Below are 27293 nucleotides of genomic sequence, written 5' to 3'. Positions count from 1 at the left end.
TGTGACAAAGACCCAAACATAACTATTGAACATAACACTCACGCTATATGGAGTATGCTAAAACGGTGACTATAGTTAATTTTGTTCAAGTGGAGCCCGCGTTCCCCGCTTCGCGTATTGATTTTTGTTATTTGCATCCCGTCTGCTCTCCTGCAGCTATTGTTGGATGGGTAGTCGATTGTGGTTACTTTATAAATGCGTCGCAATTTTGGACGATATTTGATAAGTACTCACAGATGGCACTGCAAGTGTTCGCCGCTGCACGCCAAGCTGCTGCAACGGAAAACAATTTGCTTTGTCTAGACTGCAGACGACCAATTGTTAGCGTTTTTACGGTAAGTTGGTTGAACTTAATTAGGTATAAGCTTTCTTTTCATTGCTTTGCTTTTAATAGATCTTATTAAAAAGTGTTAGCGAAACTGCTATTAAGAAACTCGATGCCAACTGTGAAATGAGAACGGGATAAAAAACGCACAGAAATTGCTTTTATTAGTCAAGTAATCGTGCACATTACAATTAATTTTACGTTTAACTTTTTCAATGGCGCCATCAGCAGGCGATGTTGCGACAAATCTTTCAACGTTGATCAAATTGCTGTCCGATTTTAGTAAAAATGTCAAGAAGCTGTGAATGTAAACAAAGTTGTTTATGGCGGCTGCAGCGGAGGTGCTATTTCGAAAGCTACCTGTCATACCACTCCCGTTGCCGGCTCAAAATAGTCTTTCACGTGTGTCCAGTAATTGGGTCGCTCCGGCCATAATTGTTTATCTTTGACTCGTCGCTTCGGCGTTCGCTGCTACATCCATAACATAAAATAATTTCTTTATTTACACAATAGTCATGCTTAAGTATCTTAATAATTTTCACTACAATCTTTGTTGTTATTTGGACTTTCATTAAACAATGATGATTAATTTAAAATACATATTATTATGATACAGCAAAAGTACATAATAGTTACATCTTTACAGCTTTCGTCGAGTCACGGGTCCCACGTGATTTACGTAGCTTTCCTTAATAGGCTAATAGTGTTATCGGCACTTTGATGATATATTCTCCCTCCTTAGCGGCCAAATTTAGTTATTACCACCCGAGATTACCATGTAATTTGAGAAGCGGCAGACATCGATCATTCTACTTAGTAACACTCCGCTTGATTTATTAACCACCTCAAATTTTCTCATTGGAAATTTAACAAATTTTATTCACTTCTAAAATGAATCTGTAAATGGATTTACTAGGAGTAAATTATATAGATGAACAGTGTATGACTGACACTGTTGAAATCGTCCTTGTCAGAGTGAAGAACATAGTTCAACAGTCTGTCTGCCCTTTAAGGCCGTTGCTTCGTCTAAGAACTTTGTGTATATTGCGTGTAAGTGACACGTATATAATTAACAAATAACCTATCCTTTTGACACAAATGACTCTGATCCAATAAGTGGTTTTCTGACAAGCGGAATATCGATAAATGGCGTTGTTATTGTGTGTGAGGTCAGTTTCATTTTACAAATCTTGCTTGTTGTTGCATCATTTAGTTAGGTTCAAACCAATCTAGGTAGGCAATATAGGTAGTGCCACCAGAGTTGAGGTCACGCACACAAGATTTTGACATTCACTCATTTATTCTGCTTTTATGCAATAATCATTTCTTCGTGTAGCTGTATGTGTATTCATTTACTTCAACCGTCGTGGCACTACCTATACTAGCCTGTCACAAAATCCCTCATTTTTCTTATATGTAATACAGACGTCAATTGTTATTTTCTATTTTTTTTTCAATGAGGGTTTTCGACAGGCGAAATATCGCTAGATGGCGTTTAATATGAGTGAGTCTCACGGTAGTTTCATGTTCAAAAAGATGGCGTTAGTATTACTTAGTATTGTGTGTGAGGTCCGTTTGAAGTTTCATTCTTGCTTGCGATTGGCTCATTTAGATATTTATCCAATCACAAGCGTGACAGAAATGTCGATCGGACCTCACGATATTTCGCCTGTCGAAAAACCCTCATTCGATCGAACTAATTTGAGATGAGTTAGCTCTTGCTTGACATAAATGTCAACTGTTGGTAAGCATACATGAAGCTAACATTTCCACAAGCTGTTTATGCTCTGCTCTGCTCTGCTCTGATTTCAAAGAGATTTAAATTATAACTGCATATTTAGAGAACGAAAGAGAGAACTTAATTGTGAGGATTAAATAGGAAACTGGCTGGCATCTAAGAGATTTATCTTCTGAAGACTAGTAAAGCGCGACGCCTACGTAAATGATTCGGATGGGCATGGGCATTGTTCAACGTGCACAAAAGATCTGGGGCTTGTAGTACACAGATAAGGTAGACTTGATTGCAGGTTAAATGGTAATTAGATCATCACGCACAGTAATTGCTATTTTTGTTGTTTACAATGTTAACAAGCTTTTTCCTAAGAAATATATATTTAAACATCTTTTTTTGCTGGCGGTAGTTTTTGTTCACTGCTCTGATGCAGATCACCTACCTACATGTGTTTGTCATATTCTAATGAATCTATCTTTCAAGTCTCTGCAAGTGGGTTAAATTTGATTTGCACAAAATTTTTCGCAAACAAAGTATTTAAGCTAACTAACAGGTAGAGTTGATGCACCGAATTTTGATTTTGTTGACCTGAAAATACAAATCCTAGTTGCGAAATAAGATGAAAATAATAAATAAATATTAAATTGACCAAGTCCCAAACTAAGCAAAGCTTGTACTATAGTGGAATAAATTTACTTCTCTTGAAAATGAATATAGAATGTCTTACGATTTGATTTGGAGGCGTTGGCGACACTTTATAATAAAAAGCAACCTCGTACGACTACTAAGTAAGTTTAAAATTAAGCCGTGAAGCAAAGAGTTGATGTGGCCGTTTACTTAATTTATCATCCTTTGTATTCTTGCTGTACTTTCCTTTTTTGAACAATGAATGACTGACTAAACTGTGCAGATGCAATTATGTATCTTTGTTTATTCAAGTGTATTTTTACCGAAGTTTGAAATGCAAGTAGTACCTACACATATCGTCTACAAATCGCCTATAAAATCAATTGTCAAATTTTGAGATACTTGTACAAAGGCGGACTTATCCCTTTAAGGGATCTCTACCAGTCAACCTTCTATATCCTATTCCTATTCTACTTATCTGAAAATCTTAAAAGTTTGTTGTAATATATGATAAACGCTTGATTATAACTTTTCGTAGCTAAAGTAATTTTTTTAAGTGCTACTCGTATGATGCAGCGTTCAAGAGAAAAGACATTTTGCGAAATTTACTAATACAAACAAAATAATGTCTGATTTGTACCAAGACATGAAACAAAGCAAATTTTCATCAATTTTTGCTTAATTTCATTGAGCAGCAAAAAACGCCAGCAAAAATAAAAAACGCCCGAAAAAAACTCCGCCAAAAAGACAACAAAAAAGTAAAAAATAATTATGCACTACCTAGCTGTTGCCCGCGACTTCATCTGCGAAGAATTCGTTTATCCCTATCCCGCGGGGACTATGCTGATTTCCCGCAAAATTAGCCTAAGTTAATTTAGTATAAGTACCTAGTAATATTTCTTATCTAAGCGTCATCGGTGTCGAGGGACCGCTAAGGTTTAAAAAATCCCTAATATCTTTTGTCCTAATTGTATGTTCCGTAATAACTTTGGTCATAATGATCTTTTTGCCATAACAACGTATTCCCTAATGTAAGTGCCATAACTTTTTTTACCCTAGTATTGTATGTCCTAATAGTTATATATCCTCATAGTGAATGCCATAATCATGGGTCTATATTGGAATCGCTAATTTCTTTTGTCCTAATTATATTTTTCCTAATAACTTAAGTCATAATGATCTCTTGCCCTAAACACTATTTGTCAAAAAATATACTTAACGTTTACTCTAAGATTTAACACTAGTAACAGTTCGATTGCTTTGGGGACTCAGTTCTAACCTAACCTAACATTTTTTCTGGTAGCAGTTCGTTTCTGTTGGGGACGCAGTTCTAACCTAACCTAACCTACTTTTCTGGTAGCAGTTTGCTTGCATTGGGGACGCAGTTATAACCTAACCACACCTACTTTTCTGGTAGCATAGCAGTTCGTTTCTGTTGGGGACGTAGTTCTAACCTAACCTAACCTACTTTTCTGGTAGCAGTTCGTTTACGTTGGGGACGCAGTTCGGGTGCCATTCGCGATCCATAACATCGTATGTCCTAATGTAATGTTTATCCTAATCATCATTTTCCATAACGGTTTATTTTTCTGAAACCGTAAATATTTCAGAAATTTTGATGTTGTCATTCTGTAGAACTGTATAGGTTAGGATAGGTTTATTTTATAACAACCCCGGAAAAATTACGGATACAGAGAAAAAAGCGTTATGGCAAGTGATGATTAGGACGAACATTACATTAGGACATAAGATGTTATGTGTTATAATATCAGTACAGAACAAATTGGGTCTTTTGGCATTAAGTCATGTTATATTATGGCTAAAGTAATTAGGTGTTTTGGCATTAGGTCATGTTATATTATGGCTAAAGTAATTAGGTATTTTGAGCATTAGGTATTGTTATATTATGGGTTATGACTCTTAGGACATAAGAAACATTATGGCTTATAATATTTATGACTAATGAACGATATGTCAAGAGCGTTTAGGACAAAATTGATTGATTGATTGATTGGATTTAATTGATTGATACGATACGACGGTATGGATCGGGACCGAGACCCGTTTTTTTTTTACTTTATAAGCATTTCAATTAATCTGTCATCTCCAAGGATAACAGGATCAAAGGAATTTGGGCACAAATTTGTGCCTCTGGGAGAGGTCAGGTTAAACATTACTTAGGCGATTTCCTTAAAAAGTTTCTCCGTCATGCCTAAAAAGTAATTAAAAATTACTTTTCAAACTGTTTATCGTTGTAGTCCTTATTTTAAACTCCCATGACTTTCCTATATTTGGTTCTGTACAATTATGTACAGTTCGATCATTAATTGATTTAAATTTGGCATTAGAGAACTGTAATTGCTACCCCCGATCTCCAGATCCAATCTAATTGGCCAATATTTAGGGACCTTCTCTCTCTAAATGTGATAACTCAATTTAACGGCGACGATTTAAATTATTTTCTTTTGGACGTTTCAGCGTAGAATTGATAATAATGGAGACGCTTTAACAAAACCGTCACGGAGTATTATCGCATTGTATTTTTCATTTAGTTGCTTTCTGGGATCCACGTGAATGGAACATGATGTCATCGGTATAAAAATGACGACTTTGGCTCTAAGGTTGAGGTTAGGTTTCTTTTGACTCTTTAAAGATGTTTGTCTGTAAAAATTATGATGTGTTTTGTGAATCATACAAGTTGTTTTAAGTATTTCTGGCCGAATCGAGACGACTATGTCTTTTTTCCAACAAACTCATTTCCTTTCTCCATAGGCTACTGCAAGTTTTAAGATTACAGATACTTTCGTGACGTTAGTGACGATTTTATCTTTTCGAGTCGCAGAATTTGATAAAGGTTGAAAAGTTAAGCCATTTTGTCATTAGCGAATCATGATTACGATTAGGTTTAATATCATCAGAGAGGAATTCATGATCATTCAATTTACTTTAAGGTTTGATTATTCTTTCATCAAATGCTTTTTGATTCATGTTCAATAGAAAATTTAACCGACTATTTATATTAATAGGTCCCAGCGCAATTTTCTTTGATTAACCCCATTCCCTACACTAAGTGCACCATCGTCCTCTTATTATCTCAGCTCAACTAGTGACCCAATTACTTAGCCATATATCCAATATCTGGACATATTCTCTAGATAAGATGAGAGAAGGCCTGTGCCCAGCAGTGGGCCGCACATATATAGGCTAGGATGATGATGATTAATGATTCTCTAAATTGATTAAATTTTTTTTCTTTATTTAACCCTATTAATATAATAACATCAATATTATTAATGATATCAATGTGAAGAAATAGAATCGTGAAATTTTCAAGTTTGTTCTATTCTTTATAAAATCTTTCTCACCATAATCATCCATAATCTTGTGCACCGTAATTTTATGTCGTGTTATTATTATAAGTCACGCAGGCTCTGGCTAGTGAAGTTAGCGGACGGGAAAAATCGTCTAAATAAATGTCGTTTCTTGCTTTTATGTTGCTAACAAAATTTAATTTCATCTTTGTGTAATGGCAGTGGGTCTCCGTATATATATCAAGCTAAGCAATTATGATAGTGCCGTATGTGGCAGGCTGCGAGTCTGGCTTCGGTAACTTTATATCAAAATTTTCAGCCAACACCTGCCATTCATATTATAATGACCGCTCAAATATATAATGGCGAACTTACAGCAAAAATCAATAAGCCCTCACATGATGGAGCGACAGGAAAAAGGATCTGCCACACACGCCGCATCGCAATAAATCTTCCGTACGTTTGCTTACCAAGTGTCGCCTGAAAATACAACAAGCGAATTTGTAGGAAACTGATCGGCACGTTTGTGATGCACGGGCGTGGTCCTCGTATGTTTTTATTACCTCCCTTAGGTGGTATAAGGGATAAAACATATTACTTAACGGGCGCTCAGCGTGGTGCACCTTCGGAGATCTTTGCTACCATACAATTTCTAAAGCGGTGTCTGTTTGCTTGTCCCACAATTGGAAGCATTTGAAGTGCCGCGCTGATAGTCCTCGCGTATTTAAATATAACACAGATGTTTGGAACAACAATGAGTTCGGGATGAGTCTAATGTTTACTTGGAATTAAAGTAATTTATAGCTTCAGTTGCATCCACGGCAGGCTCCCTACAATGTAAAAGCAGTGAGTCAATATCGTTGAATGATTTACGTTTGCCTGTTTATCTTTGCGTGCAGTAATTAAAATTGAGGCAGTTGATGAGATTGAACTGATATACCGTGCGAATGTCGGTAATTCTTCATCATTATTTGATTATAGATGGTTCAAGGCTTCAAGATAATTTGCCGGACGACTGCTCGCTTCTGATTTTACGATACGGTGTATGAATCAGCGACAGTGCATTCATTAAAACGGGATGTATATGTGTGTAACTGGACCGCGGACCGTTCCTTATGACTAAGCTATGGCATGCCGATGAAATTGTGTTTTATGACTTAAGTTTATGGGAAGTAAACCATGAAGCGTTATAAATGACAGACATACTTGCTGGTACACATTTTTTCAATAAGAATACATAACCCCTGCTCCTAAGCAAAATTTACGCAGTATATAGGATCAATATATATTGGTTATCGACAGAGACCGATGGACAAGATATATTACCCGAGAAAAAAAAATGAGGATACCCTACAAAAAGACAGGAGATCCAATTAAAAATAATAACGTAAAAAAAATGAAAGTTCTTGCAACTTGCAACGCAGACGCAGTTCTTCCAGTACAAAAAGTGGTGAGATCTCATGTTAAACCAAGTCAGTTATTTTAGTTAGTGTCTATTGGAAGCACTTACTCAGTCTTGGCAACTACATACTTTATTCTTGTGCGCTGTTAAAATTTACTTAGTAATCGATGTAGCAAATATTCTTCAATAATTAATTATGGTGCCGTGCAGTTGTAGTCGTTATACTGCGAAGCATTTTTTTACATCTTATATTCTTAATTGGTTTATGTATGACAAAATACAAGTTATAAATTAGTCAGGACGTATTTCGAAGTAAATATTTGAAACTGTTAAAATATTGTTATATATACCTAACACTAAAAAAAAACTTGTAAAACATGCTTTAATTGTTTTAATCTGAGCTGTAACTACCAAAGATAGGGATAAAGTGATATAATGTAATAGGTACCTACTTTATATTTCTCGAAAGGCCATAAACGCGCAAACAACGTAAGTAATTACTTAAGTTCGTATGCACTTCGGTTTACTCGAACGGCTTTAAAGTGTCGTGGACCAATTTAGTAACACTTCGTTATTATCCGATACATCCATGTCCTATACTACTATGGGAACGTGTTGATTAGTTTTACATCCAGTCACGAAGATTATTACTGTCGTCATCTCTTCCGTGTGTATTATTTTCAGCGTTCTTCCCTTTCTGTTGTTTCTATTTCAATATTAAAACCAAACTTGTCATATTATGTAAGACCGGAACGGAGACTGACTTTCCTGCCATTATTTATTTTGGCACGACACACATTAAATCTAGGAAAAAGATCGTGCGTTACGTCTGTCAACGGCAACTTTTTTTTTAACTTGTCAACAAGGCTAGGAAACTCACTGACACGGGGTTTTTAGACTTCTCAACTCTTTTATCTATCTGACGATGCTCTTTTATCTTTATAATCAGTCTGTAGTCAACATTGGACTTCTGTCTATTTTGGGTCCCTTTGGGTTATTATTCTTGATCCTTTGACCGTCAATACAGAAAGCGACCCTCTTCCTCGTTATGCTATTCAAAAGATTTATTATACCCATGCGTTTCTTACGTCATTGTTTATTTTCGTTAGATCTTTTGTCAATACACATCTGTTTTGGTGGCTCCTCGTAGTCGGTGACTTTTAATTTGTATTTGTTTTAAACTAAATACTTTAAATAGATATTTTATTCCAGATGCATCGTCGAACACTCCGACTCATATTAAAATTTATCTAGAGTAAATAAAATCAACGTCTTAGTGCAACTGTTACGTTTTACTATCGTGCTTTGCATGGAGTTGTAACGAGCAAACTAGCGTATCTGTGTAAATGTTGTCAGTAAATTTTGATATCGTCAGCTTTGTATACATTCGTTATCATATCAGGCGCGACAACGCGAGGCTGGTTCGACGCCCCGCAGCAAGCTCGACGCGCGCCTCCTGCTGCGCTCCCCTCCCGCCCCCCTCTACTGCCTGCTTGAGTGACTGACTGATGCAGTTTCTTCTCGACCGTCGAGGCGATCACGCGTCGCGTCAATGGAAAAAGCCTCGCGTATTCGAGCTTTGTCTGTCTAACGTGTCATCAGTATTTCACAGCTACCTATAATCTTTATTGTACTCAGTGCTTGTGAACCGGTGTCAGCATTGACAAATATTAATGAAGTGATCTGAACTGTTTTGTTGTTAAGTACAACATTCGAAAATAAGTTCTGCAAACAATTCTTAATACGGGATGTTTCTGAAATATTAGGATCTTTATCTTAAAGGTAAGTAGTATAATAAAGCTATGAGCTTTTGTAGATCTCTATCAACGTTTCGTATTTAGAAATAAATACATGTATTTCAATCTTTACACTCTGTTACCTTATATCTGTGTACGCCTTTATAAGCGGTACAGAATGTCCTATTTGTATGGTGAGTTATGGTTATCGTGCTTAGAACGTGCAAAATCCGGGAACTTGTGATGGTTAATTAACCGTAATGGTGGACGTAAAACTTGATCGTTCTGTTGATGACATAAATATTTAATTATCCCACGATGCGACACGGCAGACGGCGAACTCGGTGTGTGGGAACGGGACGTCTATACCCATACAATTTTAGAGGGGTTGCCGACACGGCCGATGCTATGGGGTTTGTGTTTAGGTACTCGGGCGTTCAATTTTTCGGCTGTTTGAGGACCGATTCCATTATACACTCGACCATTACTTGCAGGAATCGTGATATCTTTTATTTCCATTTTACGTTTGTTACGGTACGGCACAATGTAATTTTATACCATCCTTCATCAATTTACCCGAAAGCAACTTCACCGTGTTGAAAGTTAAATTTAATAATACTCATTGCTACCACAACTTGAAGAAACTTTAACTTTGTTGATAAACCATTTATTTTAGTCCCATCAATCTCTAACAATATGGTAATCCCAATCCATCCAAAACAAATATAGTCCCTAAACAACCGTCTGTTTTGGTTACTTTACTTATCTTCTGGGTACTCGCCCATCGAACTAATGGGTCTCCGAGTTTTAACTATACCTGTCAGTTGTATGTAATGAATAGGGCGATCTGAGACCCAAATCATGCAAGTTTCGACATAACTACACTAGTTCGGACATGTTTTAAAGTTTGTCATGCATGGTAAGGGCTTACTTACCTTCGTTTATTTACACACATCAAGGTGTAAGGTTTATAGGTATAAGGTTAAACACATAAGGGTGTGTTCTCTTGAAATTAAAACTGCTTATAACATAATTTTGAAAGGCAGTTCAATAGGAAATTGACAATATGAATGACAACGACATGGGAAAGAAAAGAGAAATTAAGCTGAATGTCAATTTTGTAGTGTTAATAATTCACATACCTACATCATTATTTTTCTCAGTATTTTTATTGCCATTTTATATCATAAGGAGCTATCTAATTTTTGTCTAAAGCAGAGAAAGGTAAACTTCTTTCATACTGCAAAATGACTTTCTCTTTTTAATTGTTCTTTCATATTCTTTTTACAAGCTTTTATTTAGTTTCACCTGTCCCGTTGTCTGTCTGTCTGTCTGTAGTCAAATCTTGTAAGTTAAATTAGACCAACTTTTAGTAGTCGGGCTGACTTGAAATTTGGCATACTTATGTAAATTGCGTGACAATACAATAATCTGGTAGTCCGGCCAGGAACGTCTCCACAGGACTGAACTCTTCAACGGTTAATGGCATCCACTTGAAATTGGGTATGTAAATGTAGTTTGTGTGACAATGCAAGTACTGTCAACAAAAGTACAGTCAGCAAAAAAGCTTTTATTAAAAATGTTTTTTTTTTTACCATAAACTTAAACTTTGTTCATACTTAAGTTAAATTTGATCCACTTGCCGGTTTCCGATTGTACTGAAATTTTACATGCATGTGTAAATCGGATGACAATGTATTATAATTATGACATGACGCTGATCTGATGATGAAGCTGGAAGGTGGCTGTAATAAGTGCATTAGCATTTATTAGATGATTGTTGAATGAAAGTAATGAAACACCAACGTCTTGACAAGTCGTCTTTAATCAAGTACCGATGTAAAGCCTGTCGTACATGCACCTTATTTTTAAACCACATGAGAGTAAAGCCTACTCTCATGACATCTCCCTTTCTTACAATAAACTTAATATAATTAAAAACTAGCCACTGAAGTTTTATTTTTAATAACAATATCTAAGTTATCAACTTTCCTATAACTTAATATAAGATATGACCCTTTAGCCAACCTGGCTGTTTCACTAGCCTTCCAGACCTTGTTTGCCTTATGTCAGTATTTACATTTTCAAAAGTTACTGACTTCCCATTGCTAGTGGACTCCTGATTGTCATTGTCACTGTAGGTAACATTATTGCCACCACTACCCATTGAATCTTCTAGATCACCACCGTTATAGTCTATTTTTTGTCTATTAGAAGAGCCTTTGTAAATATTGTGTCTATTCCTTTTAATTACTTGTCCCTGCTCTGTTAGTATATTGTATGATCTGTGTTTATTTTCTTGAATTATTTTCCCCATAAGATTTTTATTTTTACTATCCCTTATGAATACATTTTGACCCTCTGTAAACTCAATTCCTTTTTGTTTATTTTTTCTGTCATGGTAGTATTTGTATTTAATTTGTTTTTTCTGTAAGCTGTCCCTAACTTCCTTTAATTTATTTTTACTTGGCAACAAAGATCTGGTTGGTAATAAAGTGATAATTTGTCTTCCTAAGAGTAACTCATTAGGAGACAAATTAATTTCAGAATCTATAGGTGTGTTGCGGTATTCCATCAATGCCATATACATATCTTTCTGATCAACATCACATTTCTTAAACATTTTTTTAACACTTTGAATATGCCGTTCAACCATACCGTTGGACCTTGCATAATATGGACTAGATTTCACTAACTGAAATCCCCATTTTTTTACAAATTCCTGAAATTCGTAACTATTAAACTGTGATGCATCATCTGTACATAGCTTTGTGGGAATACCCCATCTCGAAAACACCTGCTTTAATGCTAATATATGACTTTGAGTGGATTGGTCCACCATATTTATAATTTCCACATATTTAGTTAGATAATCTACAACCATTAAGTATATATCATTTTTATAGAAGAACATATCAGCTCCTATTACCTCCCAGGGTTGTTTTGGTACGTCCCTTAGAATTAGGGGTTCAAATGAATGAGATTTTTGATATTTCAAACATGCTTCACAGTTGCTGATGTGATCTTCTAGCTCCTTATTCATAAATGGCCAATACAATACTCCTCTTATCTTATTTTTGCATTTTTCTATTCCCAGGTGGTTGTAGTGAATTAAATTTAATATTTCTTTCCTCAATGACTTTGGAACAAAAACTGCTTTATTTTTAAATATTAAACCATTTGCATAATACAAATCATCTTTTATAGAGTGATAATATTTCAAATCAGTCGGTAAATTTACTTTATTTGGCCACCCTACTTCAATATTTTTTATATTTTTTTGACATTCTTCATCATTTGCAGTTTTATTTCTAAAATCATTTAACTTTTGATCTGTAAATTTTAATCCTTCTGTTATCAAGCAAACATGTAATTCTACATGCTGATCTAAATCTTTATTACATATTTTGTCTGGTAAACTATTCCTGGATAAAGCATCAGCTACAAATAATTCTTTTCCTGGTTTATATCTTATTTCCAGGTCATAGCCTTGAATTCTCAATCTAAGCCTTTGAAGTCTTAGCGGAGTTTCATTGATTGGTTTTTTAAATATGTATTCTAAAGGCTTATGATCCGATTCAATTATTACATGTTTATCATAAATGTATTGATGAAACTTTTCACATCCATACACAATTGCCAACATTTCTTTCTCAATTTGTGCCCATGACTTTTGGCACTCTGTTAATGTCTTTGACCCATAAGCAACTGGTAAATTATCCTGAAGGAGTACAGCTCCTAATCCTGTAGAGCTACTGTCAACTGAAAGAGTAACCGGCTTGTTGACATTAAAGTATCTAAGCACTGTTGCACTAGTGAGAAATTGTTTCAGTTTTTTAAAGTCCTCTTTTTGTTTATCACCCCAAATGTACTCTACATTTTTCTTTAGCAACTTTCTAAGTGAATTAGTCAATTCTGCTGTGTTTGGTATAAATTTCGATATGTATGTTATGATCCCTAAGACAGTTTGTAACTCCTTTTTTGTTGTTGGCTCTTTCATGTCCACAATAGCTCGCACTTTCTCTGGGTCTGGCTTAAGGCCCTCACTGGACAGTATATGACCCACATATTTGACCTCATTCACACCTATGACACATTTTTCTTTGTTAAACTTAACACCAGCCTGCCGCGCCTTTTCTAAAACTTGCAGTAATCTTTCATCATGTGTTTTTTTCGTATCACCCCATACCAATATTTCATCCACATAAGTCACTACACCCTGTATCTCTTTAAAAATTTCTGAATAACACTTAGTAAATACTTCCGGCGCAGAATTCAGGCCAAATGGTAAACGCTTAAAACAATATCTACCAAATTGACCTGCATTGAATGTTGTTAAGAGCTGACTTTCCTCCGCCAACAAGATTTGATAGAATCCTTTGTTTGCATCTAACACAGAGTAATATTTGGCATCAGGCATGGATGAGGTAAGTTCCTCAAAGGTGGGTATTTTATGACGTTCTCTTATGATACATTTGTTTAAATTTTGTGGGTCTAAACACAACCTAATTTTATCTTGATTTTAATTAACAATCACCATGGAATTAACCCACTCAGTTGGTTCTTGAACTTTCTTATTTACATCAAGTTGCTCTAATCTATCAAGCTCCTTTTTGACTCTATCCACTAATTTAAAAGGATTTTTTCTTGGTGGCTCCACAATAGGTGTACAATTGTTGGTTAATTTAATTTTGTATACATAGTTTAACTTTCCTAAACCATGAAACAAATCCTTGTATTCACCAATGTCCTGAGTTACACATTCCTTTGAAATATTTTCAACTTTATTTATTAAACCGAACTGTACCGCAGCTTTGTAACTCAACACATTGGTAGTTTTAAATTTTACCACATAGAAGTCAAGTAGGTATTTTTGTTTATTAAATTTTACTCTAGTTTTAGTCATACCCCTTGTCTCTATTGTTGAGCCATCAAAGTTTTTTAATTTTGTACAAGTATCTGTCATTTGTAAACCCAGTTTATTCACTACAGTACTAGTTAATACATTAACCTGTGATCCTGTATCCACCTTGAACTTCAGCTTCTTTGTAGTAACAGCTTCAACTGTCTTATCTGACATGTCTTGAACCTGTTTTGCAGCACTCTCAGCCACTTTACATATTTTCATGCAGCTATCCAAAGTTAAGGTTGACTCTCTAAGCAATCTTTCAGTTAATTTAGCATCATTCAGTCCTAAAATTATTTGGTCTCTTATTAAGCTTTCTTCAAGTTCTCCAAACCCACAGTCTCCAGCCAATTTTCTCAAAGTCGTGAAGAATTCATCAAAACTTTCTCCATCTCTCTTTTTCCTGCTAAAGAAGACATGTCTATTGAAAGTCTCATTTCCGGGTGGTGAACAATATTCGCTAAACCTCTTTTTTACATCTTCGTAAGCTAAATTTTCTTTGTCCTTAAACCCGTTATATATAGTTAGGGCATCTGCTCCTAAGCAGTGTAGATAGATAGCCTTTTTCTGCTTATCTTTTATTTTGTCATCGTCCGTTCCGCTAGCAATCATATATATGTCGTATTGCTGAGTCCATCTCAAAAAATTTTGTTTTAAGTCGCCCACGAGACTTAATGGCGGCGGTGGTTTCAACGCCTCCATCTTTTCTTCCACAAAGGTTTAATTTTCACTTAGGTATTTATATATATTTTTTATTATATATACTTCTTTTTACTTATTCACTGTCCTTTGATAGTCCGCAGCGCCATGTAATAAGTGCATTAGCATTTATTAGATGATTGTTGAATGAAAGTAATGAAACACCAACGTCTTGACAAGTCGTCTTTAATCAAGTACCGATGTAAAGCCTGTCGTACATGCACCTTATTTTTAAACCACATGAGAGTAAAGCCTACTCTCATGACAGTGGCCATAGGAAGTCCGTAATGAAACGACACAAACCCATCGAGTTTGGGTTCCTTTGATTTGACGAGTACTTTGGTGCTAGATGGTAACCAGGGACTGATGATGGATATGCGGTTTTGAGTCAAGTCATTTGACAACATCCTTTATTTATTGATTAGGTACTAGCGTTTACCTACCCGCGGCTTCGCACGCGTAAATCATTAGATACAGCGGTTGAATTGAAATTCCGGGATTTTATTAAATTCCCGTGGGAATTCCTTAAAATTACATGGTTTTCTTTCATTGACGTTGAATTAAAACACCCATGCCAATTGCATGACTCTAAACCAAGCGGTTGTTATTTCGAGATTTTATCCCTATCCCGTGGGAATATCGGGATAAAAAGTAACCTATGTGTTATTCCAGATGTCCAGCTATCTTCATACCAAATTTCATGACTCTAAGCCCAGCTATTGTTATTTAGAGATTTTATCCCTATTCCGTGGGAATATCGGAATAAAAAGTATACTATGTTTTAATCCAGGTTATATACGTACTTTTTGCCAAATTTCATCCAAATCCGTCTAGCCGTTTCAGCGTGAAGAAGTAGCAAACATATTCATTCACTCACAAACTTTCACATTTATAATATCTACTCGTATTAGTACGAGTAGAATTAGTAGAATGTAATTTTCTTACTAATCTTCAAGTTAATTTTATTATCTTTAAGTTTGATTACGTACAAGTTAAAAATCAGTCCTCGTCGTTATCCCTTTATCGTGATGGATGGTGGTCTCTTATGACGAACAAGCTGTAATATCATTATAAGTAATTATCAATATTATAGATGTAAACATCCTAATCCTCAAATAATCCTGTTTTTGACGTGATCGTTTTCAAGCAGAAATTTTAATGAATTGTTATACCTAAATCCGACAAGCGATTTACAAGATTCATTGTGCGAGAATAATGATCACACTTTCAAATTGATGTCTTCCAAACAAGGCAGGACCAAGATTACGAGTCTTAAACGCCCCCGTTTGTTTGATACTTTGACGCTGTGGCTGTACTTTAAGCGAAAGAAATTTATTTTATACCTGGCACTAAGTATCATGAATCGATTTGTTGTTTGTAACTCTTATGAGTCTATCGTCAATATTCATTTTTATTCGTCTGCAACTGTCCATATCACTTGTCTACTGTAAGCATCACTTTAGAACCTAACCAATATAAAGAGCATTGACCTATTTATATCTCAGATCCCATTTATGTCACTCGGCACTGACATCGCTTTATCTACTTTTTGTACAGCATATAAAAATGTTCTTTATACAATTATAAGCTACTGACGTAACAGAAGAATGGCTCACACTCTCGACCTCATCTGTAACTATTGTTAATTTTATAATGGGATGGAATTAAATTTGAAATTCAAATCTTCTGAAATAAGCTGGTGTGTGTCACACTTTCATTCTCGAAAGTGAATGTTGAATTAAGGCTAATTATATGATATTATGCGATCTCTTACGAGTTAACTAAGTAACAAATCTGTGTTCGGATTCTTAGTCACCTTAAATTAAACGCTGACAATTCACAAGCTATAATATAAAATGAGCTGAATAATACTACGTCCAATAAGTGTCTATTTAATATGTATACTCGTATATGTGTATGTATATAAATATGAATCCCTATTTCCCTTGGTCACGCGCGCCATAACTTGTGAACGACTTTACTGATTTCATCCATCTTATTTTATAAGTTTTCTAATACTTTGTGGATGTTTCTTAAGGAAAAAAAAGTAGCGCAAGAGAATTTAAAACTTCACAAGTATAAACATAAAGAGAAACGAAACTCGGCGCAGATTTTTTAAGCAACTTTAATGAAATTCACGATTATTTTTTGAGAATTTCCACGGATTCTTTTGCAATTAGCTACCGGGAATGTAAATTCAATTGCTAGGCTTAATGGTTTCTGTATGCGAAGCAGCGGGTAAAGGCTAGTAATTTATATTTTAAGTATTTATAATTTTATAATGTAGGTACATTACCTACTTACTTTCTTGCTTTATTATTGATATTGTAATACCTTTCTTCATTTCAATACATTACTCTGTAAGCAGTAAGATTTTTATACCGTTTTGTGTTAATAAATGGCAGTACACTACTGATGTTGTTGGGACTTTCGTCTAGCAATTAATATTCATTTCAATGTTCTACTTAATTAATCGGATTTTAGTGTTACTTTTGCAATCTTATACATAACATAATCAACAGAAATGTTTTTGTAAGTAAAAGTTTTACGACCAAATTGAACAACTTATGAATCTAGGTTAACGATGTCTAAATAGCTACTCTTCTAGCATCTTACGTATGATTTATTACATCTGTTTGTTTGTGTTCGCTTCCAAGGGTATTTATGAATCGATGCATCTATTAGCGATGTTGGCTCTTTCCCATCCATATTTGGTCATGTTTTATTCATAACACACATTCCTTCTTCGCTCAAATATATTAGCTATTCAAGGCATTCCTAATTACAGCTGGAAAATGAGCATCTGACAATCGGATCACAGGCCGCTGACCTGTCTGCGGCTCCGCTATTGAATCGGTGTTTGTCATTAATATTTATGGCTTGCGCACTCTTCCAACGCACTTCGGGGAAGTTGACTCCAGAGAGTGTTTGTCCATTTATACATCTCGTCCGGTGTCTTACAAATTATTAATCACTCTTAAAGTGCCTGGCTAGGTAGTTATATTATGGATTAGTGTTTCTGGTCAATTTTACTGTTAATAATGTTATAATTATTCTTATGTTAGTTAACGCTTGATGTTTTCAAATGAATTACATTGGTACTGCAACAATGCAAAGGCTTTCTGTAGCCGTAGCGTCGTATGATTACAGTTCCTTGACTCCGAAGGATCTCTCTACAAGATAGTGCCGTATCGCAGTTGCAGCTTCCTGCCCGTAGTGTGCATCACTTTTGTATGGAAATAGGTAGATGAAGTTGCACCCTGTGATGCGAATGCCTTTGTGTTCGGAAATAGATTCGATACTTCCGATTTCAATTTAGCTTCTTGTTTATTCTCGGAAGTATATGAAGGAAGTCTCCTGGATAAAGTCAAATTGTGTTTGTGATGAAACGGTGTATTGAATTGAATACATGATATGTCTACAAAGTACTATGTTAAAGGTTGTGACATAATTTAAATCTGATATAAATTATAGAAAATTAAAAAAGAGGTATTTAGATGAGTTTTGTGTTTCGTAAAAGTAATATTTAGTTTTCCACGCGCTGTAAACATCTAAAAGCAAACGAATATAAAACAATCGTTGGAAATCAAACTGTTGTTAACTTAACTAACACTAACAAACGGACGTGGGACGTCGCTCGCTCATTGCGAAACTTACCCGTTTCCACGAACACTCCTGACCCTCCGCACGCCGTTAGCATAAGTAATCTTGACACTAATACACCCAGAAATGTGTACGCATGTTCACCCGCTTCGTAATTACTCTCGAGTTCTTATCCCGAAAGATCGAAGATATCTCCTTTACTTGATGCAAAGCATTTGCAAAGGTATATTTGGGCGGTCAGAAACGAGAACTGATTTTCGAAAGCTGTTTGTTATTAGATAAATATCAGTTAAATGTTATCCGTCGCGTTTTATTTCTTTTCAGACGTGCAATTGATTTATGATTGATCCAGACGGACCAATGTCACCACCTTGTCACTCAGTGATGTCAAGGCTTGCACAGTTATCGGGTATTGATCTGTTGTCGCTTAGATTGGTACATCGTTAACTATTCTGCAAAGGTGTGTTGCGCAATGGTTTACTGTCTCGAGTGATGAGGTCGACGAGATAAAGACGTAAAAACGTGCGTGAGAATCTGATTTATATCCTTGGATTAGTATTGACCAGTTCATCATATGTTTTTTATTAGTAGACAAACGTATTCAATATTTATTATCTGATCTGACAAAAACTCGACATGAAGCCTTGTGTGAAATTAACTTAAGTGTAGGACATCAATAGAATCTATAATGAAGCGTACAAAACTGGGTTTTCCCCCAGATCTAATGAACGAAAGTTAGCAGCGTCTTCGCACAACGTTTCAGCATTGCTATACGACGATGAAATGCTAGCATCATTGTTCCATCATCATTATTAAGTAGCGTCATCTTCGACATTGACTTGTTTTTTTTTTCTGGTTTCTGTTCAGTCATTACAGTCATTAGTTACTTTCATTTTATGTTATAATTTTAATTTAATATTTATTTATTAATTTTATTGTCTGTATTGTAGAGACGTATATAATATATAAATAAAGTAGAATTATGAAAATTAGATTATAATATGACGTGCTGATATTAATAATCTAACTTTATGTAACATGTTGGCTGTAATTCTAATTTAGCAACTACAGTAGAAGATCGTCTCTGAAGGATAACAATTCAAATGGTTAATTTAAGATTAACTTGCCATCACATCCGCACAAATTAATCCTCTTGCAATGAAGATTCGTGTGTTTATGTTATTTAATTTCAGTCGTGATGATACATACAGGAAGGTTTTTTGTTTACGTTAACATGAACGGAAGCATGGATGTGATGAGTGCTGCACGAAGCAAGATTGCGTCTAAAACACTTGTTGATTGTGGCTTGCTGATGACTCTCGAAACTTAAGCAATTACCTATGCACCATGAATTTTAGGTAAATACCTATTAGGTGTTTTTGCGTGTAGGTCATCGGAAACATTAGTCTAGCACTTTGCAACATCAAACACGTTTTTATCTTCCTCAATGATGATACAAAAACGGCAGAACAATTTTAACTCGAATAAAGTTGAATGAATTTAAAGAAAACGAAGTTATTTTTAGGGTTCCGGAGCCAAAATGGCAAAAACGGAACCCTTATAGTTTCGTCAAGTCCGTCTGTCTGTCTGTCCGTCTATCCGTCTGTCCGTCCGTCCGTATGTCACAGGCATTTTACTCGAAAACTACAAGATGTGAAATTTGGAGTACAGATGTTTTGGCAAAGCCGCTATTTAGTTTTGTAGTTAAATTACAAAAATAAATGTTTATAGGAGGGGGCACTCCGTACACGTAACAGATTTTTTTTTAACTCGCATCAACTTGTGGCACATAGTTCGACAGCTCTTTTGAAAAGATAGTAAGGTTTCTCAAAAACTTTTTTGATGAAGTAAAGATTTCCGGAAATAATAGCTCTCAAAGTAGCAAAAATTGTGTCCCCCCCCCCTCTATCTTGTAAACCGTTTGTCCAAAAAATATGGAAACTAACGCTGAATAAATAATTTCAACGAAAATTGGTTTCAACATGATCGGATATACCGTTTTTGCGCTTCTCAACAAAAGGACACAAGTGCCGTGAAGATACTCTTCTTTTTCTGGTAATAGATTTTAAGACTGTAGTACTTAAGTGTTTTAATTGTGTTATAACGCACATAATATTACTTGTTTTTTTTTCCTAATGGCTACGGACCCTATCTTGGGCGTATTCGACACGCTCTTGGCCGGTTTTTTGTATTTTACATGTCGTTGAAATTTCGTTGTATCTTCTTTTTCCGTAGGTAACCCAGAATTCCTAGAAAACTTAAGCTTTGATATCACGTCATGTGAACAAGCTATTTGTAGTTTACCTGCGTCAGCTTAGCGGTACTACCGTTTATAATATACTGAGCGGCAAAAAAATCTAGCCCTCAAATGTATGCAGAATCGGTAATTTTATATGAAAGGTGGGCCAAATGTTGTGCCGCCGAGTATATTTATGTTTATGAAACTTTCACGCAATGCTTAGCCACTTTACTCGTAAGAAATTAGAATTTCCAATTTGTTCACAAAAGCGATGAAGCATAATCTGCATTACTCATACGTTACATCTCATCACTGTCATTATAAGGTTTGAAATTAATTATTAAGGGTTACTCTTGTATTTTGTGATTATCAGGTGTCCCTATTAAAAAAACTCGTATAGTATCTACCTGACGTTTGAGCTCCATCACATTTCCAAGGAATCGTTTAGCGACATTTACTTGTAAAGGTTAATCGGTATCAGGTCATAAAATTGCTTTGCTAAGTAGGACAAGACTTGTTGCCATTCAAGCTGGTTTACTTGCTTTGAAATTATGGGATACATCGTTGTATTGGATGCGGGTTATTCACTTGGTCAATTGAAGTGTCGATTTTAGGGGAAAATTTGTTTTGCACTGAAAATAGAAGTGTATAAATTCATCGTTATTACAGCACGTCATATTTTCGCAGCACCTGATTCGCTCTTGTAATAATCCGTCCGCTGTCGGTTGTTATTTATCATCATCATTCACATAATAACTATTGCCACGATTAACCTACTTTTTATTATACTGGAACATCTAATCAATCGTGCTCAAAATATGTTAGGCCATAGACTGGATCTCTGGACGCATGCCGCCAACGAGCGGTGGCTAGGCGATCGTTTTCTCTGTTAATTCTGCGCGGCCAAGATACTCGCCACGACTGCCTGCTGGCGTCTAGTTTGCGGCCTTAAGACCTGTCGTTTCTTTCTGTACAATAGGAAAAAACGGTACCCTTGCGAGATCACTGTATTATAACGTCTTAAACTTTCGTGATTTTCACTCATAGTCAAAATACCACGCACAGGACTTATCACGCTAACACACATGAGTAATATTTACCTCGACGTTTCGGCAACATTACAGTGGCCGTGGTCACGAGTATAACTCCTGTGCGTGGTATTTTGACTATGATAACACTATATTGCCCGTATATATCAAACCTAAACTCAACACTCGGATCTACCGCCCCCTTGAAGTGGTGGAAAAAATCAAACTTCTAAGTCAACGCAATTAATAGATACGTCATTAAAAAAGGTGTTTCCATACAAATTCCCGTTACCGAATAGCCTATCCATAGTACTTCCAGCTGTCCTAGAAACTTGGAATTTGTATGAAGGTAGCTCCTATACCATAACGTAGCACAAAACACAATCAATAAGAAAAATCTGAAATGCGTGTGTGAATGAGTACATTATTTTTAGGGGAAAAGCTCTGCTAACACTGCTAATACATAGATTTCTACGGAATCCTCGTGTGCGAGTCCGACTCTCAGTTGACCAGTTCTTGCTTTCGTTTCGTCATTGTCGTCTCTGTAACCGTTTATAAATAAGCATGTAATGTCACTGTTGCCACTAAAGCTCTGAACGGTTCTGTACAAAGCCTAACTGCTACCCGACATAGTTCATTATAAACCGTTCAACTATCCACTCTCAGCTTATAAGAAAGGCTTACCGATGTTACCAATAAATAGCATACATAAATAATCACGTGGTAATCGCATAGTGATTGAATGCTCAAAAGGGCGTGTAACCGTACCGTCCTCGGCGAAGTCAATTAACGCTCCAGACTAGCCCATTAGTTAATCTGTTCCATCGCCGAGTAATAAAACTGGTATATACGGGATTACCACAGTTACCACCATGGATATGCGGGCTCATATATTGCCCATAAACTCGCTATTTATAAATGAATGTGCTGCTGAAGTTTGCCTCTAAACCTATAACATTTACAGTGGGCTTTGACCAATAAATATTTTATTATACCTTTAAAATTCATGACTGGTGTATAACTTCGAGATATTAATTAGTGAATCTTTAACGCACATACACAGTAATTTCGATAATTCCTAAAAGTGCCGGTCTGTAAAAATAACAAGATAAAGATAAAGTAAGTGAAACTAGTAACCTAGTAGAGTAATAGTAAAGGTATAGAGGATACTTATGCTACTGTAGAGCTTGATAAACAGGTAATAGCAAAACTAAATTTTTGAGTCCTAAATCGGAGTTCTGTTAACTAGAATTTCCAAGCTTGTCTGTTATCGTTATCGTACCTAATCAAGTGATTGTCTCGACTTTGCCATTAGCAGCTTTGAAAATGACGGCCCGTTGCTTGACCAACGACTGTGTCTGATGTCACGCCACGTAATTATAATTTATTACAATAAATCAAGTTGACGGTAGGAGTACCATTTTCTGTTCAAGAATCCCATGTTCTACGAGTATGTTCATCAGCATCAGCAGATAGTAGAAAATAAAGACATTTTATATAAAATTGACTCTTGATGCTGACACTGAACCTTAATTCAACCCTTGCAAAATACTTTGTAGGCACTACCTTACACGTATAAGATCCCAAACAATTAGCGCTTCATCAGTGCGTGAGTTCGGTGGGGCTGAAAGCATTGACCCGTCTCTATCTTCTATTATATATATAAAAGAAGAAACTTGACTGACTGACTGACTGACTTAGAGATCAAAGCACAGCCCAAACCTCTGGGTCCAGAAACTTGAAGTTTGGAATATATGTTACTTAGTAGGCGTAGACGCGCACTAAGAAAGGATTAATACCGGAGAGGGAATAAATGGGATTTATATTTTCACTTCAAAATGAACCTATTTCCGTAATTATAATTATTAGAAACTTCAAATTTGGCATGCAAGTTCGTAATACTAACAACTAAAAACGGTTTTCAGGATTTTTCTATAATTCCCACGGGATAGTGAGAAAATGGGATTTGTAATTGTACTTCCAATTATGCTGCGTGTTATAACCCCTACACCACCGCTGGACATAAGCCAGCAGCAACCGCGGTCCAGCGGTGGACTAGGGGTTATAACACTCAACACGGATTGCTGAGGACCTGGGTTCGATTCCCAGCGCTGGTCTCTTTTTCTGGTTTTTCTGTGCATCCATGTCTCAGTTTGTATTTTCGATGTCCCTATTTCCGTAGGTAACTATAATTATTAGAAACTTCAAATTTGGCGAGCAAGTAGGTAATACTAACAGCTAAAATCAATTTTCAGGCTTTATCAAAATTCCCACGGGATAGGGAATAAATGGGATTTATATTTTCGCTTCAAAGTGGCCCTAACTCCGTAATTATAAATATTAGAGACTTTAAATTTGGCATCCAGGTAGATAATACTAACAGGTAAAAAATGTTTTAAAGATTGCAGAATATCCCACGGGATAAAACGAACTAAGAAGATTTTATATACCAACTGTATCAGAAAACGCACAAGCTAAATTAATAAAGTTACAATGTGTATCTAATCGACAATTAAGAATATTAAAATAGATCAATAAGAGTAATTCATGTCCCGCGGGAACTTTACAATTTCTCGGGATATAATTCTAAAATTCCACCCCTGAATCAGCGAAACTGGGTTTCAAAGTTGGTACGAATTATAATTAATTACGTATGTAGGTTGATTTTTGAACCCCAAATTTAACGCGAGCGAAGCCGCGGCCAATAGCTAGTACCTTCATAATTCTATACACTGTACACTGCCGTTCTGCTCTGTTAGGCGTACAGTTTTTCTGTGTAATTTCATTTATGAAAGCATGCCCATTTTTGCATGTTCGCCCAATACTGAAAACTGGATAATGGTGTCTATTTTTGTTAAAATTTGATTTGCCACTTTTAGTCAGTGTGATAGGTATTAATGTTATACTTACTTTTTACCATACGTTTACTGCATTAAATCTCAGCCCGCTCCCGTTCAAACATTGAAAGCATCATGTCTTTAGATTTAAGCACCGGATCTTGGTAATTCGAAACTGTTGTTTTAACCATCGTATTGAATTTAGTACTAACTGAAAATAACCTCCTATGGTTTAAATGCGTTCATAGCCCATGTTCGGAATAGTCCAGTGTGCCATATATCATTTTCGTAAGTAGAAGATCAAAGAGATTTGGCTTCGGTCTGGATCAGCAGTTTGGGAGGGCGAGTGACTTTGTATAATGAATGTACTTACGTTGTTATGTTGATTGAAATGTGAAGCGTGACGTTTTCAGCTTTAAAAATATTATGTTCCCGACTCTATTTTAAGATTCGACGTTCTGTCCTGCATCGGTTCTGACGACAGCTTTATATCCATGTTTGTAATTTAAAACCGTTTTCCCTGTTTTCTAATTTAAGTTTCTGTACACATTTAGCTAATCTCAAATTGAAAGAAAATTTCCTGGCAATCTATTGTTTATTTTTATATAGTTATCCTTTTTCCATCATACATAGTGTAGTAGTTTTTAATTAACAGCATTCATGGCTATATATGTAAAGCTTTTGTAAGCTTCCAATTACTTAACTAAAAGCGAAAGTGATATCTACAGAATGTGTGAATGTTTTGGAACTAGTGATAACGTTAACTAATTACTTTCACTTACAAATAATTCTGAGGGCAACGCTGCTGGGGCGTAAGCAACAACAATTGAACAACTTGCACGCGTCCTGTTTGAAAGTAAACAAACTCATTCTCAAGTGTTGACAGTTTTCGTAATCATTGTAGCGGAAACGTAGTGTTAACCATAAAACAAGTGACGTCTCAACGGTACCTTGATAAAACACCATAAAGTTGGAATGGCAGTCGTTGTTTATGGTACGGTGACCTCGACGAAGTGGCCGTTAACCGAAATGAACGTATGTATCATATGTATATTATCTCTTCGTTTAGTTAAACTTTGTTTTCATACCCAGTCAATAAACTTTCATTTATTTTTAGCTTCTCAACTAGAACGGTCACGGTTTACCACATTTTGAACAGCAAATTGTTATTACTTGTGGTTTCATTCAATGGGTTAGTAACGTCCAATATTTCTTCTTTCTTTGCACCTTCTTCCACTTGTTTAGATAACACCATACCTAATTTTACTTTCCATAAGTAGCTAAAGTTAATTTCTCTCCTAGGTAACTAAACATCTTGTCATATAGAGAAAGCTAATAAAAAATAATAATAATACGCGTCGACTTGAGAACCTCCTCCGGTTTTTTTCCTCGGTTGAAAAGTTGAAAGCAGACCGCACCCATCATAGCTGCTAGTGCTAGCTTATCAATTGGGTTGTCAAAAATGTCTCCATACGTACGTACGTGTATGTAGGTGTGTGTGTATGTAAGTATGTGTCGTTGTATGGCGACATTTGGCAACTGACAGCTGTCAATAATTCACCATTTCAACTTATTTAATCAAAAAATAAAGAAATAAACAAATTACACAATACTGTCTGGCTGTCAATACGACCTTTTTTTTAAATCTAACAGACCAAGGCACAAAACCTAAATCCCACGAAACGTATGGTTTGCCTAAATAAAGTTTCAATTTAATTTTTACAATAAAACGGCAAATGAAAAAAATATCTATCTACAGGAGTGAGCTACATTATAAGTATACTACTATCGATAAAAAATATAATATGGATCATCCCAGCAAACTTAAGGTACCCAATTGTAGATTTTAGATTGATTATTTGGAGTATTTTTGAATTTTTAATTACAACTCCAAAGGCCGTGCCAGGATAAGCTAAGTGATTCTGCCCCCAGCGAGTTTCGGCTTGTATTTTTTATGGTCGATGTGGTACCACTTTAGTAATTAATCTGCAAATTCAGCATCCTAAACTCTACAGTTAAAAGAAAAAAAAAATATGATTTTTCATTAATATTTTTTTTTCCTGCCTACTGATTTTAGCGGGCGTCACATATGTTGTACATATGTGACGAGTTGCGTACTAAATACTGGCCACTTACAATTTATTAGGCTAAAGAAAAATCGTTGTGGAAAAATCCTCCTATCGATTGTCGTAAGTACGTTACGGAAATAATAGCAACAATATTCCGCAGCGAGACGTCTTTTTTATATGTATATTTTTTTAACCTAATTAAATAAGTGGCCAGTACTTAGTACGCAACGTGCACTTTTCTCTAGAGAGGTTTCAATCATTCCGCTTTATATTATAGAGTTTTAGAATGTATGTGAGGTATGTTATGTAAAGATTTTTCCGTGTTCTCCCTCAGCAATAATTTTGACAAAATATATATATCATAGCTTATTAGTGGGTGTATCATTGGTCAAAAAAATTGGAGCGATCGCTAACGTGGAAGTAGGAAAAAAAAACTGAAAAGTTTAGTCAGCAGTTTTTTTAACTTTTTTTTGAAAATACAATTTATGTCATATAATTATCCATGGTAAATGTACAACATATGTGACGCACGCTAAAATCAGTAGGCAGGAAAAATTTTTTTAAAGAATAATCATATTTCGTTTTTTTTTTTTCGTTTAATTATAGAGTTTAGGAAGCTGAAATTTTGCAGATTAATTACTAATGTGGTGCCACATCGTCCATAAAAATTACAAGCCGAAACTCGCTGGGGGCAGAATCACTTAGCTTATTCTGGCACGGCCTTTGTTACTTTTACGGTCATCCCGTAAAACCATATCGAAAATACAAACACAAAAAAA

The 27293-nt window shown here is 35.5% G+C and overlaps 1 protein-coding gene across 4 annotated transcripts in view; it reads left to right on the top strand.

The window, feature by feature from the left end:
- Src64B (Tyrosine-protein kinase Src64B) overlaps positions 1 to 27293 on the top strand; it is a 125382-nt gene that overhangs the window by 58951 nt on the left and 39138 nt on the right. Inside the window, exon 1 of one of the 4 annotated variants that reach the window (XM_074091287.1) lies at positions 8901 to 9179. The exons of the other annotated variants lie outside the window; for them this stretch is intronic. The gene's annotated coding sequence lies outside the window, so the exon portion shown is untranslated. Of the gene's footprint in view, positions 1 to 8900; positions 9180 to 27293 lie in introns of those variants that run through there. 4 annotated transcript variants of the gene reach the window in all.

This window comes from Choristoneura fumiferana, chromosome 8 (genome assembly GCF_025370935.1).
Source record: "Choristoneura fumiferana chromosome 8, NRCan_CFum_1, whole genome shotgun sequence".
NCBI lineage: Eukaryota > Metazoa > Arthropoda > Insecta > Lepidoptera > Tortricidae > Choristoneura > Choristoneura fumiferana.
The sequence above is the reverse complement of the archived record's forward strand: the minus strand, read 5'-3'. Positions and strand labels throughout refer to the sequence as shown.